A 20531-nucleotide genomic window follows, 5' to 3' on the forward strand; every position below is an offset into this window, starting at 1 on the left:
CTAGGCTTATAGCGACAGGAAATACCAAACCGTCGCAAAATTAGCGATGGATTAGCGACGAAATATATCTGTAGAAAAGGTTAGCGAGGGAAATAACTGTCACTATATTTGCTTGTTTCTATCGCTATTTTGAACCTTTCATTGCTGCAATACATAGTAAAATTTGTCGTTTGTGCTTATAGCGACGAAAATGTCCGTCGCTAGACGTTATAGCTAATTCTCCCTGCCTTTTGCAACAAAATCTTTTGTCGTCAATTCATCGCAAGATTTAATTTTACGCGATAATTTAGCTACAAAAAGTATCCATCGCTAATTAATTTTTAATATATTGCTGATTTTTAGAATTCTTTTTATTTATTATTTTTAATTGTACCATGTTCTATCATATTACATAAAAGCTATTAAATACACTTAATAAAAAGTCACTAATATTGATATAAATTAACAATATATTCAACAAGGTCCAAAATATAGCATAATGCATATAACAGTATTGTTAAGTTCAAAAAATCCACAAGGACCAACAATAAAGATGTAGAAGATGCGAGGCTGGAGAGTTACGGTCATCATCAGAACTCAATGCATGAACCTCATCAATGTTAGCAGCAGTAGAAGATATAGGAACTGTAGGTGTCACACCTAATGGGCGGTGGGTAAGATCAGTATTTGGGTGATGCGAGGGTAAGAAAACTAATTCGCGTACCCTGTCAACGATTACAGGAACTATATGATCTGTCAGTGCAGGAATCAATCGCATCACTAACTCATCCAGATTCCCTATCGATGTTGATTGAGCATTTGGAGGTGTTGCTGACGATGTAGCATCAGATCCAAAAGAGCCATCAAGATTTGGCCCGTAGTAGCATTTTGCTTGAGATCCAAGACCATATACTCTTCTTTTCTTTTCTCCTCTCGTGGCTTGATAATATACTTTACACTGATCAATATCAGATTGAGTTTGTGTTCGTTGTTAATGTCTCCTGATATTTTTCCTGTAGAAGAGTTAATAATTAGTGAAATAAAAAGACTAAATAATATTGAGCATTTAGTCTACAAAATGAAAAAAAAATATATGAAAGTAATGTCAATAAAATTATTTAAAAGGCTATCTTACATGTACGATTCGGGCTTTCTCAGGAACAAAAGATTTTCCATCATTACCATGTGTATGGACGTGCAAATGCAACTCACTTGGTATTGGATCTCGACCCTTTTTAAGGGCCTATATAAAGGGAGCCTCAATAAAGGGAATATTTAATCAAAATTTCTGGTGAGTATTTCCATAACAGATGACAAAACATTGTCATTTGTGACTAAATCAAAGTTGTAGTGCCTATACTTCTGTCACTAAACCGACATATAAGTTCACTAGTATAAGAAATTAAATCTGAAATTTTTTAGCACAGAGAAGGGAACACTAATATGCAGATGAAAGCCAGAAGTTTATGCAAGTTATTCAAGGGAGTTTGTCTGCCTATGTGATGTAAAACCTCATAAGAAGGAAAGAATCTCTAAACTGGAACAAACCAGCAGTTTTGCATTTCATAAGAACTTGGACTCTATTGATCTGGATATAGCTTATCATTAAACCTGAAAATCAAGACAAATTTGATTGTCAAAGAAATGGTTCAGGAAATTAGACAATTGCAGGCTTTCATGCATGTGTTTTGGGGCTGGGGCGGGACTAAATATGCCATTTTTATATACATCAGTGATTCGACATAAATATTTCGATAGACAATACTAATGGACACCCATTTATCCTTCAACAGTAGTATTCCAAATTTTATAGGGTCCCAACTTTTCTAAGAGCATGTGTTTCGCAAATTGAAGATTCACAAAAAACACAAAAGAAGGGACATCTTTGCAGTTGCCCAAGTATCAAGGCGAATGTGCGAGCCATGCTTGCACATGAGAACCTCAAATAGCAAAGCATTCCTCAAATGTCGTCTTCTTCTTCTTCCATTTCATTTTCCTTTTCCCTTATTATGTTTCAATTTCAAGCTTAAAAGCAATGAAAATCTGCACATCTATGTTTAGATTTTTTGCACGCTAGAATAGTTAGAAAGATTAACTAGAGCTTATGCTACCTTCTCGAGAATGGTAATATTCTTGCTACAGAGATGTGCTCTAGCATGTTTTCAAGAATTGAAACCTGAACAGATAATCCAAATAAAGACCATTCTATAGAGACATTGGCATAAGTAACTGATGAGTATGAAGACTGATCATGTGTTCCACAATCACAGACAACATAGAATAAGTTTCAGTTTAAGTTATAAGACCTTGATATAGACAAATCTTCCACTGGAGGCATAAGTAGAGAGAGGAACTGACAAGTTACTATGTACTATCATAGGATTTCATAAATTCATAAAGTGATAGTCATAAACGTAAAAGTTGGAATAGGAATGCTTCTGAATAACACATTATGTACTTTAGACACATTTGATGGATCGGGAGCTACATTAGTGCAATACATCACACAATTTTCTTTCTCTTAAACTCTTGGTTAGACATGACAAGCATAAACAAATAATATTGTTACAACATCTGTAGGGGTGAATACAAGCTGAGAGTCTGAGACTTTAAGGCAATAACCTTTTACATCACCAGATACTACTAAACCATAGAGAATATTCATGTTCCTTTATTAAGTTTTACATTAAATTCATTAGTTATGGATTCATAGATCAAATTCTAAGCTTCCTTTTACTCTTTCCTTTATTATTTAATTAGTTGGCATTTATAGTTCTAACAGTATTTATGAAAGGATTGTATCAAACTATGCTTCCACAGATTAAAATTCCTAAATTCGTAGCAACTGTTAATTTGACTGTATGATGCATTGCAGTACAGCAAGGCACTTCTTCCAAATCTCATTTAGAGATGAAGAACAGAAGAACAGAAAAAAAATAGGGCAGAGATTAATTTTTTACTTTTTCTTTGTATATATTTGGAGGAGATTAAGATGTTCAACTGTATAGGTAATTGGACTAGTCTCTTGAAAATTAACAGTCTTGTATGGTGCTCACTTGAGTACATATTGTATATAGAACTGGTGGCCTTTTGTCAATAAAAGTTTACTTATCAAAAAGAACTACTCCCTCCAAATAAACATGTTCATATAATCTTCACATCAAACCATGAAATTTTCTTATAAATGAAGTAAATTCCCACACAAAAATACCAGCAGCAAACCATAAGAAAGAAACAAAAATACCAGCAACAAACCAAAAACAAATGCAGACATAATTTCAAACACCCAAATAATTTCAAGCATAGTATATTAAAAACAGGACAAGAGACAATCCACTTACAAGTCTCTTGCGATGCTCCCCAACATTGATAGAGCCACCTATGTGAGTCCCAGCGGCAACTCCGCTCACACCACAACGATTTTTTGCATTTATTTCTGACTTCTCAACACACTTAGGATCTTTCCAAAGTCTCGACCAACTTTCCCACACATTATTTGGAATAGTGTCTAGTTGCACCCTACTTGATTTTAGTTTGCTAACAAAATCACTATATCTTTTTGTTGCCCTATGCTCCCATTGGATCCGCACCGCACTATCAATTGAAGAATCCTAGTAGAATGCCTTCTGAAATAATTTTGTAAAGTAATAACATTAATAAGTTACATATCAAAGTTAATATAATTGTGATGGATTATATACCTTGAATTCTCCAAAATAATTTTTTTTATCTCATTTGAGACGCTTTTCTAGTTGATTCCATTAGGATCAAGTTCATGCTTAAAAGACTTAGTTATACAATCAAAGCATTCAAATGAAGGCTCTAACCTGAACCAAGTAGAAGACATTGTTTAAAGGCATACCATATATCAATGAAATATACTAAAAGTAATAGTATAAGTATAGACTAACCCTGTAGGAGAAATAGTAAGAAGCGTCTGCGGCCTGCGGGTATTGCTACACTCAGTTTCGCCTATTATGTTGCTTTGAGAAGAAGTACCCTCGCCTATTGTGTTGCTCTTATTAGGGGTATTTGGAGATGGTTCCAAATTAATAGTTGGGGTACTACTATGGCCTGATGTTTTAATAGGTGGCATACTACTAGGACCTAATGTTTGAACTTGATTGATGTGATCTGGTCCACCTGAGGAACTCGTACCACCTTGTTGAGGACTGATTGTGGGAATGGGAACAGTAGGCATATTTTCAGGAGTAGCAAAATTACCCCTAACAGAAGATTTACCTACACGGCCTGCGCTACCTCGACCTCTACCTCGAGGCATATCTACAAAATAAATAAATAAATAAATAAATAAAAGAAGGATATGAAACAATGCATATCTAAATAAAATATGGCATATGAAGCTTCAAAAAAAATATGTTCTGCTAAAGATAATATCAGAAAGATACCTGATCTATCCAATGCTTGAACTACTCACTGAATTGTTGAATTTGATAACTTTTTTAGACCAAAATACAACGATCTTGGCTCCAATTAATTCTGAATTTAGACAGATTAACCAGGTAACACTATTAAGTTGATAATAAACATTATTCTACTGCTACAAAAAAAAGAGTCAGACTAATGTAAAAAGAGGCACAACAAAACGTAAGCTAGAAGAGTACTGAACCATTTAGATTACTACAAACGTGGTATTCGATTTGATTCTCTATAGATTATACTACAAAATAGATACATGACTTATAACATACCATACATATTACTAGAAAAACAAAACTCAATAAAAATATAGTAGTGCATTTTTATCAACACACTAGTCATCATTTGTTTCTTCTTCAAACTCTTCCTCATCATCCTCCTCATTTTCATCCTCAATTTCATACTCGTCTTCTGAATATTCTTCTTCAAACTCTTCATTCTCTATCAATAGTCCATCATCAATGGGTTCAACTATTTCAATTACATTGCCATTTGGATCATGTAAGATTATATTCTCATCAGTGGTGAACTTCATATCTATCAAATGGACTTCAACTTCTTCAACTTGGAATGGAAGATTCAGTTCTGGAGTTGATGTTATTGCCTCATCAGGAGGTTTAACTTGGAACATCCCGAAGTTTAACTTTCAAAACAGCTACGCAATCATCATTGTCATTTTTCGTGCTAGGATAAGGCACATAATACACTTGAGTTGCTTGCATCGCAAGAATAAAAGGTTCGTACTTTCTAAAACGACGGCGATGGTTCACATCGACTAACTTGTATTGTTTATGTTCCTTGACACCAACATTCACAGTTGGATCAAACCATTCACACTTGAATAACACAGTTTGCTTTAAAGGTTCTTCGCGGTATTCCAATTGTATAATCTCTTGTATCCGTCCATAATAGTCACCAACATTTTGATTCGAGATACAAACTACACTATTAATTGTTGATCTTGCACTACCATGACATTCTATGTGAAATTTGTATCCGTTAACAAAATTCACCAAATAACATTTTGCGCTTATTAATGGTCCATGAGCAAGACTACGCAAGAATTGGTTCTCAATGTGGTTGCATCGAACCTATTTCAAAAAAATTATAAGACTTAGTTAAATATAACAAGCCAATTCAAGGACATAATTGCTTAAAAGATAATGATTTTTATAGTCTTACATATTCTTTGAACCATATAGCAAAATACGTTTCGAGACTCTCATTTATTTGATCCTGAGATAGATTGGGGAATTCTTCTTGCAACTGTTGAATGTACATACTTTATTGCAAAAAATAAGTTATATACAGACTCAAACTATATGGATATATTTATTATTATTAAAAAATGATACCTTACAAATGGCTCAACCTCTACACAATTTAGTAGAATATAAGTTTAGGCTGCCTTGATTTCTTCGAGGGACAAACTTCTCTTTTTTCCTTCTCCCCATAGTCGGCCTGGATGGGTGAATATTGATAAATTTCCTTCAAGATCTTCCATAACACCACCATCATCATTACGGACCATATTATGATTACGTGTCATGACATGAGGTTCAAAATAATGAGAAAATAATTGTGTTGATTCCATCAAGTATGCTTCACAAATTGAACCCTCGACACTAGCTTTATTCTCTATTATTTTTTTTAGAGTTCGAAGGTACCTATACAAGCAAATGGATAGATCATTAAATTCATAAAGTCATGGGGTAGTATACTTGTCATAATAAGAGCATAAAAAGTTCATAACCTCTCAAAAGGATACATCCATCTATATTGTATAGGTCCAACAATCCTTGCTTCATATGGAAGGTGTACAGGCACATGTTCCATTGAGTTTAAGAATCCAGGGGGAAATATATGCTCCAACTTACACAAGATCTGTGGGATGTCTGCCCTCTAATCTCTCCATGTCCACCACTCGAAGAACATGCGAGGTGAGATCCTTACAAAAATAAGCTCAATTCTGTAAGTGCTTGCCACACGTTACTAGGAAGTAGCTCACGGAAGGCAATAAGCAATAATCGTTGCATGAAAACATGTCAATCATGACTTTTCATACCAAATAATTTGTACTTGTCTGTGTCTAGGCATAGACTCAAATTCGAAACATACCCATCTGGAAGCTTCACATTTTCCAACCAATTGAACAAGGCAATTTTTTGATTCTTCCCTATTGTATATGTAGCTTTGGGATAGCTTCCATCAATAGGATTTTTTGCCAACTGCGGTCGATCGCAATAGTTTACCATATCTTCACGTGCCTTTGGATTGTCTTTTGTTTTGCCATCAACATTAAGAATTGTGTTAAATACATTATCAAAGACATTTTTCTCAATATGCATGATATCGAGATTATGTCGGATCATGTTAGAGCTCTAGTAGGGCAAATCCCAAAAGATGCTTCTTTTTTTCCATCCACAACACCTAGAAATTCTCCCATTAACTTCTTCTGCATCTAGGTCAGTTACTTTCCTCAGTCCCAACTCACAAATTTGGTTCAAGATTTCCTCTCCTGTTCTAAGGGGTGGTAGTAGCCTTCTGACAGTCTGACCCTTACGAAAGTTTTTACGATCTCTCCTAAACGTATGATTTTGGTCAAGAAACATTCTATGACTGTCAAACCAAGTTGTTTTCCCACCATGACGTAATCTAAAGGAGTGTGCTTTCTCCATACAATAAAGACATTCCAAGTTACCGGCAGTACTCCATCCAGATAACATAGAATATGATTAAAAGTCATTGATTGTCCACATCAAAGCGGCCCTTAATTGAAAATTTTGTTTTTTTTTGAGATGTCAAATGCTTCTACACCCGTCTCCCACAACAAGGTCAATTCCTTTATTAAAGGTTGTAGATAAACATCAATTTTTTGTTTAGGGTTGTTTGGCCCTGGAACAATGATAGTTAAGAACATGTACGCCTCTTTCATACACATTCCTGGAGGCAAATTGTATGGAGTGACAATCACTGGCCATGAAGAGTATTTCCTTCCTGAATGACCAAAGGGCTAAAAACCATCAGTACATAATCCCAACCTTACATTTCTTGGTTCAACAGCAAAAAAGGGATGACTTTCGTTGAAATGCTTCCAAGCCTCAGAGTCTGATGGATGACGCATTACGCCCTCCTCTTGTATGTGCTCATGATGCCATCTCATATAAGCGGTTGTAGCATAAGATGCATATAATCTCCGCAATCTAGGAATTAAAGGAAAATAATACATTTTTTTATAAGGGACTAATTTCCGCTTATGAGAACTGACACGACGTTTGTACCCCTAGTGGCCACGAAACTTGCAAGATGTGAGGTCCTCATCTTCATCCCAATACAACATACATCCAGAATTACAACAATCAATCTTTTCAACTAGCAAACCCAAGCTAAGCACTAGCTTCTTGGTCTCGTAATAGTTATCAAGCATTGTGTTATCTTCTGGTAAAGCCTCTTTCAACAATTGCATCATTTGGTTATAACCTCTTTGTGATAAAGTATTCTCCATTTTAATATTTAGCATCCTGGAAACCACTGCGAGTTGAGAGACGGAAGAACCAAGGTATAATTTTTTATCAGCGGCCTATAGCAAATCATAAAACCTTTGGCACTCAAGATTTGGCTACTCCTCCATTGAAGGATTAGGCTCCTCCTCCATTGAAGGATTAGGCTCCGCCTCCATTGAAGGATTAGGCTCCGCCTCCATTGAAGGTTCATAAGAATGAGACGACTCAGGTTCAGTATTATTATAAGACTGCCAATTCAAACCATGGCCAAAATTGGGTCCAGCTGCATCCAAGACCATTTATCGATATGGATTCTCATATCCCGATTCAGGTTGAGTGCCACCATGCAAATCACCACTAGAAGACATCTCACCGGTCACATCTTTTTCTCCTTGATACTTCCAAAGAAAATAGTTCTCAACAAATCCATACTGATAAAGGTGAAATTTAACAGTTTCAACATCTATGTATTTAATGTTGTGACATTTTTTACATGGACATCTAACATTGTCACCACTCATGTGATTGCGCTGAGAACAAGCAAACTGGAGAAACTTGTTCACACCAGTTGTGAAACTTGAATTAATATCCCCTCGACCATCCAACCTTTTGTACATCCAATCACGCTCTAGATTGTCCATGTTTCTATTTAATATTAAAAAACAAGAAATTGTTAAAGCTTGTTAAAGCTGCAAGAGGTATAAAAGTAGGTGCAGCTGCTGCTGCTATGACTGCTGTAGCAACTGCTGCCAATTCAGGATCCAACTACAGCAATTGAATGCTTTCAGCAAGAAGTGAAAGTGTTTGAATAAATGTCATTATTGATTTGATTAAACTTGTATTGACTTTATGAACAAGAACTCATATATTTTCATCTGATTTCTCCTGGAAACACTGGAAATCTGAAATGATTGTTCTTGGATACCAAACAACTTGAAGTTTACAAGTTTGTGTTTTCAAGTTTTTGAATGAATGTCAAGATTGATTTGTGATGAAACTTGTAATGATTTTATGAGAAAGAGATCATTTACTTCTTTTTTTTTATGTAATAGTATCACTTCCTACAAAACTGCACTAGGAATTTTGGTTCAATTTCTGGACAAGATTATTGAACAAAACCATATCTCAAAAAGTTCAGCAGCTCAATAATATTAACAAATCCACTTCACATTCTCATTCGCATTTACATAGGGAGAACAGAGGAAACATGCGAGATTTTGGCAAACTGAAGGAAGTGACAAATACTAATTCTAACATAAAAATGACGTGCTTCCTTCAGATTTCACAAAAACAATTCGGCTTTCAATACAACACGTTGTTACCAATCAGATTTTAGATTAAGAGACATTTCAATCACAGAGAAAGGGAAGACAGATCATATCCATATATTAAGGGAAATTCAGAGAATGAGCTTTCGATTAAATTTAGTAAAGAGACGAACCTGACCTAAAATATAATAAAATTAGCAAAGAAATCTGGAGGGAGGGCAATATCTGCAGCAACATCAATGCCAGTGAACAAAAAGGCAAATGGAGAAACTTTGAAAAGAAAACACCAAAGTAAAGCACAAGACAAGATAAAATCACAAAGAAGCTTACCTTATCAAGGACATGCAATCCCTAAAATCAATGCACAACTTCGAGTTTCAGAATTCTACAAACACACGACTTCGAATTTCAGAGATCTGCAGCAAAAAATTACAATTTCAAAGGTTTTCTTCTATTTTTCAGATAGGTATAAAAAAATCACTTTTTTAACACAAGAAAAGTAACGAAATTGTCAAAGATTTGACACTTAATTTGTCAAATATCAGAAGAAAGCAAGCCCATACCTCTGAGAACAAAACCCCTTTGCAAAAATGGAAAACCGTCGACTGAAAACCTACGCTACTGAGGTCTCGGCCTTTGTTGAGGACTGTCGACTGAAAAAATTGGGGTGTTGAAGTCTCAGCATTTGTGCCTTCAAAGAAGAGGAAGAGAAGAAAGAGGAAGAATAGCGGAGAAATTAGGGTGTTTGTGCCCTAATGGTTGGGAAGGTCTTTTGCCTAGGGTAATTTAATTTTAGGGACGGAAATTTAACGACGGAATAGAAACGAACCGAAATTCTATCGCTAATAATAATTAATGAAATTATATTTTAGGAAATTAGCAACGGAATATTTTGTCGCAGATAACTTTCGAATGCCTTGATAAGTAAAATAAATTCTGCGACAGATTATTGGACGTTAAATCCGTCGCTACGTTTCAATAATTTTTGTCGCCCAGCATTCATCGCTAATTTTGTAGGTAAAATAAAGGCGCTAATATTTAGCGCCAATTTTAGCGAGGAATATAAGTTTTTGTCGCGAATCCATTGCTATATTTGGTTTGAATTATCTTCTAGCTTATTTGGCGACAAAATACAAATTTCGTCGCTAATCCGTCGTTATTTAGTTACGGAATAACTCTTGTCGCAAAATTCCGTCGCTAAATGCTGCTTGTTTTGTAGTGATTTTCTTGTGTATCATATCATGGAAGATGGTTGTCATGGCTCTCATGTAAGTAGCCCCAGTATTCTATAGACCAAATGACATCATCTTGTAGCAGTACACTCCTTATGGTGTAATGAAAGCTATTTTTTCTTCATCTTCTTCATCCATCCAGATCTGGTGATAACCCGCGAAGCAATCTACAAAGGATTGGAGTTCATGCTTGGCGCAATTATCGATCAGGATGTGTATATTTGGCAGTGGAAAGTCGTCCTTGGGACTTGCTCTATTTAAGTCTCGATAGTCAACACATACTCTGACTTTCCCATCTTTCTTCGAAACTGGTACAATGTTGGCTAGCCAAGTTGGGTATTCAACTACCTTGAGGACTTTGACATTGATCTGCTTAGTGACTTCCTCCTTGATTTTCACGCTCATGTCTAGTTTGAACTTTTTGAGTTTCTGTTTTACTGGCGGGCACATTGGATTGGTAGGCAACTTGTGAGCCACTATGGACATACTCAGACCGGTCTTGTCATCATATGACCATGCAAAGACATCCTCATATTCCTTCAAGAAATGAGTGTACTCTTCCTTCTCTGACGCTGATAAGTGAATGCTTATGCGAGTCTCTTTGATGGTTTCGGCGTCTCCCAAATTTACTGCTTCGGTTTCGTCCAGGTTGGACTTAGGTTTATTCTCAAAGTTCTCAACCTCTCTGACAATTTCCTCATGTATTTCATCTTCTTCTTCTGAGTCACTATCCTTATGTTGTGTTGTCTCATTACATGTCACAGTCATCGGTTCATTAAGAAAAGTAATAATAATGCTGTAGAAGAAAAGTGTGAAAGATAATAATGAATAATAATAGTGATGCATTGATAAAAAATTGAAAATATCCCAAAATAAGTACAGCTCGATGAATCGAGCAATTATTTTTGAAACAAAACATGTCTTGAAAAACAAAATTACTGAAAACATCTGAAATGCCTAGCATGGCTATAGAAATAAATTTAGGCTAAATGCCAAGCTACCTAGGGACTCAGCGGGCCCAAGATGGTGTGGCAGTCCAATTCCTAAGAACGACTCATTTCTCCACAGTCTGAATGGTGAGTCCTTCTTCCTCCTCCTCCTCAATTATCACACTGCAATCCATATCCTCGTCCTCTAGGAACAAAATCCTCAGTCCAGCTAAAGCTTCTTCTTCTACGGTTTCCCATATTGTATCAGCCTGGTAAAAAGTTTGACCCAGATGTGTCACTGGTTGCTCGGGAGGGTAATAAGGACCACACCATGGAGGCGACCAATCATCATATTCTTGCCATGTATACTGATATCTGAGCCCAAAAGTTGTATCATGACATTTTAGCTGTATTGGTTTAGTAATGCCCTGGAGATTCTTCCCAAGCCCTTTGCCAGGTTCGTACCCAGACCATGCTAGTATGCTTTCTATTTTGTTACTTCACCATTTGTCTTTCTCAACTGCATTGACATGTTCGATGTGGTGATAAGTTTCCCCTCCTAGCCTTCTCATGTTCTCGATAACCGGGATGGTTTGACTGGTGTGAATAGGATTACCTCCATCTCTATGAATGATCACCTCCTGATGGTTCCATTCGAACTTCAAGGCCTGGTGTAGTGTGGAAGCCACAACCCTAGCGACATGTATCCAAAGTTGACCCAACAGAAGATTGTATATAGCTGATATGTCAAGCAGTTAGAATTCAACATCGAACCAAGTTGGCCCCATCTGCAGACAGAGATATTTCTCCCCAATTGTGGCCCTTTGAGACCCATCAAAGGCTTTCCAGTTCATACTTTTTGCTAGTATCTCGTGAAAATCTTTGCCCAATCTTTTTAGAGTAGTCAATGGGCAAATGTTGAGGCTTGAACCTCTAGCTATTAGGACCCTGACAATGAATTTATCCTCAAACTGCACCGTGATGTTGATACCCAATTTTTCCTCATATATTTTTAATACATATATATACTTTCAAAATAGCACATATGCAGTTATAAGCATGCATAAGCATTTTTATAATTTTTCTATAGTTTTTAAAAGATCCAAATTGATTTATTTCTTCTCTTTTTTATTTATAAAATTTCCAATAATTATCCTTCAAATTATTTTTGTGGTGATTTAATCATCTAAATTCTTTATTTATGCTAAAATATTGTTTAAATATTTTTAGTGCATTTTTAATAATTGCATTTATATTTTTTGGCTAAATTGCATATCTTTGCAATAATAGCCCTACTAATGCATAATTACATTATTGATGTATAAGATAATCTTTTATATTTTTAAAATGTTAAACAATCATTTTAAATCATTTTAGTACATGAAAGTATTTTTTTAGAAATCATTTATTATTTTTTATAAATTATATAGTGTTAAAATGGCTATTTAAAATCTAGCCTATTTTATTTTCAATTTCAGCCCCAATTTAACCCAATTACCAACCCAATCCCCAATTAAATTATCCAGTCCAAACCCTGAAGACCCGACCTGACCCCAATACCCTTTAATCTCGGTTGTTGATCATAAAGATCAACGGCCACGAATGAGCCTTCCTAAAATAAATCCAAAAGACCCCCCAAACCCTATCATTCTACACTATCTGCTGCCCTAAAACCCCTCTCTGCTCTCAAACCTAACCCTAATCAAATCTCACTAACCCTCATGCATGGCTATCTACGATGATCTCTCACTACACTCCAGGCCTCCAATGGCCTCCCTCACGTTAATCTTGCCATCTCCAGGGCCCACAAGGGACCAGGGCTAGTTGACTTGAATCTATGGCTCCTCTCTCGCCTGTTTCAGGCCATTCCAATGTGATTCCGAGTAAGATCGTCCTATATTGACTACGATCTATGGGTTTTCTAAGCATGTTTCTTCACCTCTGTATGGTTCTCTTCGAAACCATAATTTCTTTTTCTGAACCTCTTAGATCTGTGCAGATCTGAGATGATTTGGACTTGTTTCATGTGAGTTTTACAACAACCTTGCGGTTTTTTACAAGAATCTTATGATTTTCAATTGATTTTTCATCTTTTCTCTAAACTTGGGTTTACGAAATTTCTTTTTACAAAATGTTTGATGACTTTTTATGTTTAATATTCTGATTCTCATATGTTTCGACTGGTTTTGTAAGTCTTCTACAACCCTAGCTCGCTTGTACTGAAAGCCCTAATTTTTTGGGGTTCTTCGTTTGGTTTCTGAGTACTAGTACATCTGATTCTGTTCTTGCTTTGGGTTCTTGTGATTTCTCGTGATTTTCTTGTCCAAATATGCTTCTACTGAATTTCTTAGTTCAACCCTTTCACTGATTCTATATACTTGTGTTCATCCTGATCATTCATGTTAAGACCTGTATCTTTCTCCTTGAATCAGTGTCATTTAGCTTTTTGTTTTGTTAAAGTTATGTGTCGATTTTTGACTATTCATGTCTTGCCTTATTTTATATGCTAAAATTGTTGACTCTTTCATGACTTTCTCTTTGACTAAACCCTTGATTATTCTGAATTCCTTATTCCCTGGTTTAATTTGAACACTTCCCCTTAAGCTTTCGATTCTTACTTCTTTACTCAATTTGATTGAATTACCTGCCTTAATTATTTTCCCTTGCCTTGCTTGTGTTTTGCTGATTCTTACTGATTTGTTTCCTTAATTGAAACTTCTGTTCATCTACCCCTAATTACCTACTCTATACCCAAACCTAACTTGGATTTTTCCCTTAAATACTAGCATGTTTTTACCGTTGATTTGATTGTCCCTTGATTAAGGGAAGGACTTGTTGATTTCTATGTGACTTCTCTGATTTGCTACTTAATTGATCTCTTACCGTATTAAGCTTTTGATTACTATATACTCCCCCTCTTATTTTTTTTCTAAACAACGAACACTAGTTCATCTACACTCTCACACTCTCAAAAGTCCTCTATTCTCTTCTGTTCCTTGCAATTCTTATTAGTCCAGCCAGCTATAAGCCAAGGATGGCCACTTGCACCATCTCTACTCTGTACTTTGTATTCTCTCCTTAACTGGTATGTTTTGATTCAATTCACATTCGAAACTGTGTGTTTTCTTTGTTGCTGCAGTTCATCAGTTTGTGATTTCCAGTTCTATGTGCTATTCTACTTAATATGCAATCAGCATGCCTAGATTACTGTATCACAAAAGCATACTTAAGCTTACTCTGTCAAAGGATATAGCTATTATACTGTTTAGCATTGTCAATCCTGCTTTAAATAATTGGTTCACTAATATGTTCCAAGTTGCATTATGTGTTTATGATTCCACCCAGCATGACCAAATTCTACTTGTTCTGTATATGACCAGTATTTCTAAAACCTTAAATGTTTCATGAAGTGTTTGTCTAGTTTGTTTATCTCAGTCCAGTTTGTTCTATTTCACTAATGAGATCCTATTTGTGTCTAAAATATATGTGTTCTCAACTTAAATTTGCAACTACAATCTGTGTATTTGATTGTCATCACTAAGGTGCATCCCTACCCCTTTCCCTTGTGTGAGTTCTGTGTTGAAACTGTGTGTTCTTTGACTTGCTTTCTGATTTTTTTTAAAAAATATGCTCTTCATGTTCTCTCAAACTATTCTACTCTAACAATGTTTTGATTTTCATAAAAATTTTCTATTACTAAGACCTTCTTTCTACTATTTACCAAACTCTTTCAAAGTCATCATGCACTCTCACTTTACTCTTAGAATACTAGGTTCTGCCCCTTTAACATGTGTACTGCCTTGAGATCCTTGAGATCCCTCTGAACTCTGGCATGTCAGAGTTGGCCTCTTCACACTGCACCTAAATTAGTTATTGTTTGAGAAAAGGTCTAGGTGTGAGCATTGCCCGAGATCCTTGAGGTCATTAGGGAACTCTGACACACCTAGACATGATATTGGCTATGGAACTTTGGCATTTGAGGCTATTGGAAGCTTGGAAATCATTTGGGCCTACTGCAGGCTCCCTATATATTAATTTCTGTAATTTTCTATTTTCAATTCATTGATCTGTAATAATTATTGTAAACAACATTGGGGTAATTAGAGAAAAGGGTGGGTGGTTATATATATATATTGGGTAAATCGGGTAGATATCATGCCTACATGGTTGTGTTAATATATTTGCTATGTTTGCTTTATTTCCACAATATTAGAAATCATGCCTATAGAATCTGAATGGCTTTAATAGAGATCATGCCTATAGGGTTGTGTTAATTCAAATATATTTGTTATGGTTGCTTTACCTCCACAATATTAGAGACCATGCCTATAAGTTCAGAAGTCAGCTTTTAATAATAAAGATCATGCCTATAGGGTTAAAATCAGTTGTAATAGAAATCATTCCTATAGAACTTAAAACCAGTTAGTTAAATAAATCAGTTTAACTTATGTTTGTTCACTCTGAATTGGTTTAATTAATCTGTCTGTTTCCTGAATAAGTTTTCAAACGTTGCCTTAAACTGATACTGCTAGGATCTCAAGTTGTCGTTTGAAAATCATTTTACTGTTTTATTGCATTTCTAATCAATATAAATACCATGTTTTTAGTACGTCACTGTTATAAGCTTAGGCAAGCCTCTAGGGCGATTAAAATTCTGCAACTATAAAACTGCGCTTAGTTATTTCAAATTGCTCACATTCTCAGGTCTAAAATCAGTAGGCAAACTAATAGGTCTTTGCCACTTGGTTCTAATTCATGTTGTATACTTCCTGCTCACCTAGATATCATGTTCTAAATTTTATTAAATACCTGAAATAGTTGTTTGAAGACGTGCACTTACTTATTATATTTGTGGAGGTGACTGTGAGCCTGTAATTTGTTCTCTTTAAATGCAGTCCTAATTGTTTTTGATATATGCCCAGACTTTTATCCTTTAAAACCTTAGAAAGTTCTAGAACTACCTAAATTAGAGGTCCTAAATACCTCCAGGGCCACATGGAAGGGACGGGTAGTGCACGCATAGGACGTTTTCAAGGTTGCTAGAAAGCTTTAGGCTCTGACCAAGGGGAGGGAATTGGGTAGTAAGGATATGATGACTATGCACTAATGTCACGTGTAGCCCCTCATTGAGGAGTGATTACCGGGCATTGTGTGGGGTGGTCCTGTAGGCTAACCATCCTAGGACCTATATTTCCCAATTCCCGTTATTTAAATAAATCTTACTTTCCTTTATACATGTGCCACTTGTTCAAGTCTTTCGTTTTGTTTCATTACTTATATGTGCTTAAAAATACCAAAAACATGCATTTATTTGCAAGTATGTATTTAAACTATTTATTTGGTAAAAGGGCTAATTCATGAGTATAAGTTCGGTGGGGACCTACCGTTGTGGACCAACAGGGGTGCCTAACACCTTCCCCTCAAGGTTATTCGAGCCCTTACCCTAAATCTCTAGTAATGCAAACTAGTCTAAGAGTTAATTACTCTAGGTGCCCTAACGCACCACAATCTGTTAGGTGGCGACTCTTCAAATACCCAATTCCCAAAAGGAAATGAGTTATTACCCCCATGAACATTGGAACCCGGATTTCTCTCTCCGTGGAGGGAAAAAAGGGGGTGCGACAGCATGGCGACTGTGTTTGTGATATTTTTGGCTCTTACCATAACAAACTTATCTTTTGTGAATTAGTCCAAGCATGCTTATCATGTACCCTTTCCCCTTATTTGAGTTTTACTGTCTATTTTTTAAAAAAAACATTTATGATTTCTTTTATTCCTGAAACTAACTTGTCTCCTTGTTTTCTTTTCCTGTAACTATCTTTCAATTATTTAAATACTGCATTTATTATTCTTACATGCAAATACTTGACTACATGTTTATTGCTGCATAAATCATGCTCCACGTCATATTCCACTCGTGCGTATCAAATCCTATAGCAACGCTTGATGAGTGGTTGCGCTCTTCCTATTTATTACCCTTAAATTTGAAAAGGCTTATTTTCGGTAAAACTAGTCGATTAGCGGTGCAGTCGACAGTTCCTGCCTTTCCTCCTCAAGTTGTCCACTTGAGGGTATCAGTCTAGACCCCCATATAAACCTTACTCTGGTTGAAATTATGCATGCATCATGGTCAAACCTAGTCGGATTAGTATGTTGTCCACATAATAATCCTTTAATATGAGCCTTATCCAAAAGTCCACCGGGGTTTCCATAATCACAACGGGCACAACCACATTTTATGCATTAATTTGGAGAACTAAATGCCAATATGCTAATCATGAATGTATAAATAGTCGAGTTTGGTGGGGAAAAAAGCCTAACCCTTTTGTTTTCCAGAAAATGAGGCACGAGGTCCCTAGATTCGGTATGGTTAACAACATCCCACCATTGCTGCTAGATTGGTGGGAGGACCTTTCCTCAAGCGACAAGAAACATGTAAGAAAGTACCTGAGTAACTTTCCTTCTTTACTAGACATTGAGCCAAACAAAATGATGATCGAGACTTCCACTTTATTCTGGGATAGTGAAAGGGATGTGTTCCGTTTCGGCGACATAGAAATGACACCACTTCTAGAAGAGATTGGAGGGCTTGAGGGATTGACTTGGGATAGCCCCGGGTTATTGGTGCCAGAGAACCGTACTGGTAAAGGGTTTTTAAAGATGATGGGGCTGAAGAAAAATGCTAACCTGGTATGCCTGAAGGAATCTTACATACCCTTCGAATATCTGTATGAGAGGTATGGCCAGAAAGTCCTACCGTACCTACCATGATGAGATCTCTCTCACTTCTCTGGGCCACATCCACCGCAGAGTGTTCGTGTTCATTATATGTTTCTTAGGCTTGATAGTATTCCTAATGAAAAAGGAAAGAATCCACACTAGGTTGGCCATGGTCGCCAACATTTTGATGGAAGGGATTAATGGACAGACATACACCATAGTCCCCATGATCATAGCTGACATCTACAGGGCTCTGGAGCGCTGTCAAAGAGCGGTCCAGCATTTTGAGGGTTGTAACATGTTGCTGCAGTTGTGGTTATTAGAACATCTTCAAAAGGGCCAGTATCGCCAAGAATTCTCGCGAAGGGCTTGGAATGACCATATCGCCTTCCATCACCCCAAGCGGATGACCTACATTCCGAATAGGTTTGCTCAGCCGGAAAGTGCCAAAGAATGGGTGGAGTTCTTAGACAATCTGATCGAGGAGCAAGTTCAATGAATTTTTGAATGGTTCCCAACAGACGATTTCATCATCAGATCTAGGGATGCCCAACACCTGGTGCTGATTGGGTTGAGAGGGATATACCCTTATGGCTCTATCCGAGTTATGAGGCAAGCAGATAGGAAATAGGTTGTACCAAGTGTTGTCAAGATGAGTCATTTCAGAGCAGACTTTCAAGACAACGACGTCCCTTACAAGTGCCAAGCTCAGCACATGTGGCACTTCAAGATCATTGTTGAAAAGAACACCATTGAGCCCAACAGATATGATGCAGGGTGAGAACCTCTCTACCCGGTGTGGTTAAAAGACAATCTAAAAGGAATGGTGATGACAGGAGCCGGTCGAAGGAATAGAATCATAGACGAAGAAGCTGAAGCTCAAGTCAAATACAACAGGTTGTGTAAGAGGGTCCACAACTCTGAGAATGAGCACCGGGAAATACATGAGAGGAATGTGAGGTTGATTGAAGAATGGAAAGAAATAGCAGTCACTTCCAACAGGAAGTTGGAATATCTGGAGCGAGGAATAGTAGAGCTGGAAGGTAAAGTCATAAAGAGGATCGAGGATTGCCAGAATGCTGAAGGAATTGAAGGAGGACATCTGGCTAGAGCCTACTTGCTGCTGGGTCTGCGCGAGCTGGGGGACCTATATGATGGAGTTAGGAATATCAAATCTGGGGAAGGACCTTCTGGGACCAAATATGCTAGATTTATTTACATTCCTGAAATGTAATAAGGCCAAATTCCAATAGTGACTTATTTTTTCTATTATCTTAGTGTCGTTTGGGATTCGTCTATTTTTCATGTTATGAAATGAAGAATTTATTGGCATCTAAAGTTCTCCAAATCTATTTGTCTCTAGGCCTACCTCGGGCACAATGAGGCTCCCAAATTAGGATGCGAATTTACATTCTCGCAATATGTGTTTGAATACTGCAAACATTTCAAAATCCTCACTAACTTGTTACCTTTTTGTTTTTCCTTATTTTGATTATTCCCATTCCCTTAGGTTGGTTCCCTCATACTGGCATCATAAGCATATCATACCAAATCTAGAGGCCCTCCACCTCCTCCTCTTCCAAGCAATACAAAAGGCAGAGGAAAAGAAAAAATGGACTATTTAAGTGGTATCCGAAAGGAGAATGTTGAGAACGCAGGAACTTCAGATGGACGAAGTACTCCGGCACCAAACGACCTAGTCTTGAGATTGGAACAAAAGATATTGGAATTGCAAGGAGTACTTGAGCAGGTTCACAATTTAGCAAACTTGTCACTCACCCTGAATGTCCCCGACCTCAACTAATAGAACACAAAGAACCCACCACCTCCCCAAAACGCACAAAACCAACATCCACAAAATACTCCTGCACCGAATCAGTACGCAACTCCACCCCAAAATCACAATCCATTACTAATACCAACTCCGCCACAACATCACCACTAACCAGTTCACTACCCAGCAACCACCACTTACCACACTCCCCAAAACACACCACAACCCATTCCCGATCCCCAAAACTCCACCAATGACCATCATTACACCCAAGTCCCTAGCACCCATCAGAGCAACCCTATATATGTGGAAACTGTACCTCACCCTATCTAACCAATCTCCTATACGCCAGAATCTTTCGAGAAGGACCTACTCGTTAAAAACATGGTTGAAGAACTCAAGAAGTTGACGAGCCAAGTTCAGGGTGTTGAAGGCGACAAAGGAATAGAAGGTTTGAACTATGAAGATCTATATATACAGCCAGATGTAGAACTGTCAGAGGGGTACAAACCTCCCAAGTTCGAGATGTTCGATGGTACAGGTGATCCCAAGGTTCATCTGAGACCAATTATGACAAGCTTGTCGGGGTCTGGAAAGACGAAAAGATTCGAAGGAAACTCTTTATAAGGAGTCTTACTGAGGATGTTTTGTCCTGGTACATCAGCCAAGATCCTGAGAAATGGTCC

The 20531-nt window shown here is 36.9% G+C and overlaps 1 long non-coding RNA gene and 1 pseudogene across 6 annotated transcripts; both read right to left on the reverse strand.

Annotated features, from left to right (window-relative positions):
* Window positions 1-406: 406 nt before the first annotated feature.
* Window positions 407-4530, reverse strand: LOC104223798 (uncharacterized; annotated as a pseudogene).
* A 63-nt stretch (window positions 4531-4593) lies between these two features.
* On the reverse strand, window positions 4594-9975 carry LOC138882601 (uncharacterized). Of its 6 annotated transcripts, XR_011404152.1 has the most exons (6): window positions 9754-9975; window positions 9521-9606; window positions 6173-8567; window positions 5775-6086; window positions 5602-5685; window positions 4594-5510 (listed from the first exon to the last, which is right to left on the reverse strand). It is a non-coding gene; the product is annotated as an uncharacterized lncRNA (long non-coding RNA). The 6 variants fall into 6 exon arrangements; XR_011404150.1 differs by having other exon boundaries at window positions 5602-6086; XR_011404153.1 differs by lacking the exon at window positions 4594-5510 and having other exon boundaries at window positions 5517-6086; window positions 6173-6367; window positions 6485-8567.
* Window positions 9976-20531: the final 10556 nt, after the last annotated feature.

This window comes from Nicotiana sylvestris, chromosome 12 (genome assembly GCF_000393655.2).
Source record: "Nicotiana sylvestris chromosome 12, ASM39365v2, whole genome shotgun sequence".
Lineage (NCBI taxonomy): Eukaryota > Viridiplantae > Streptophyta > Magnoliopsida > Solanales > Solanaceae > Nicotiana > Nicotiana sylvestris.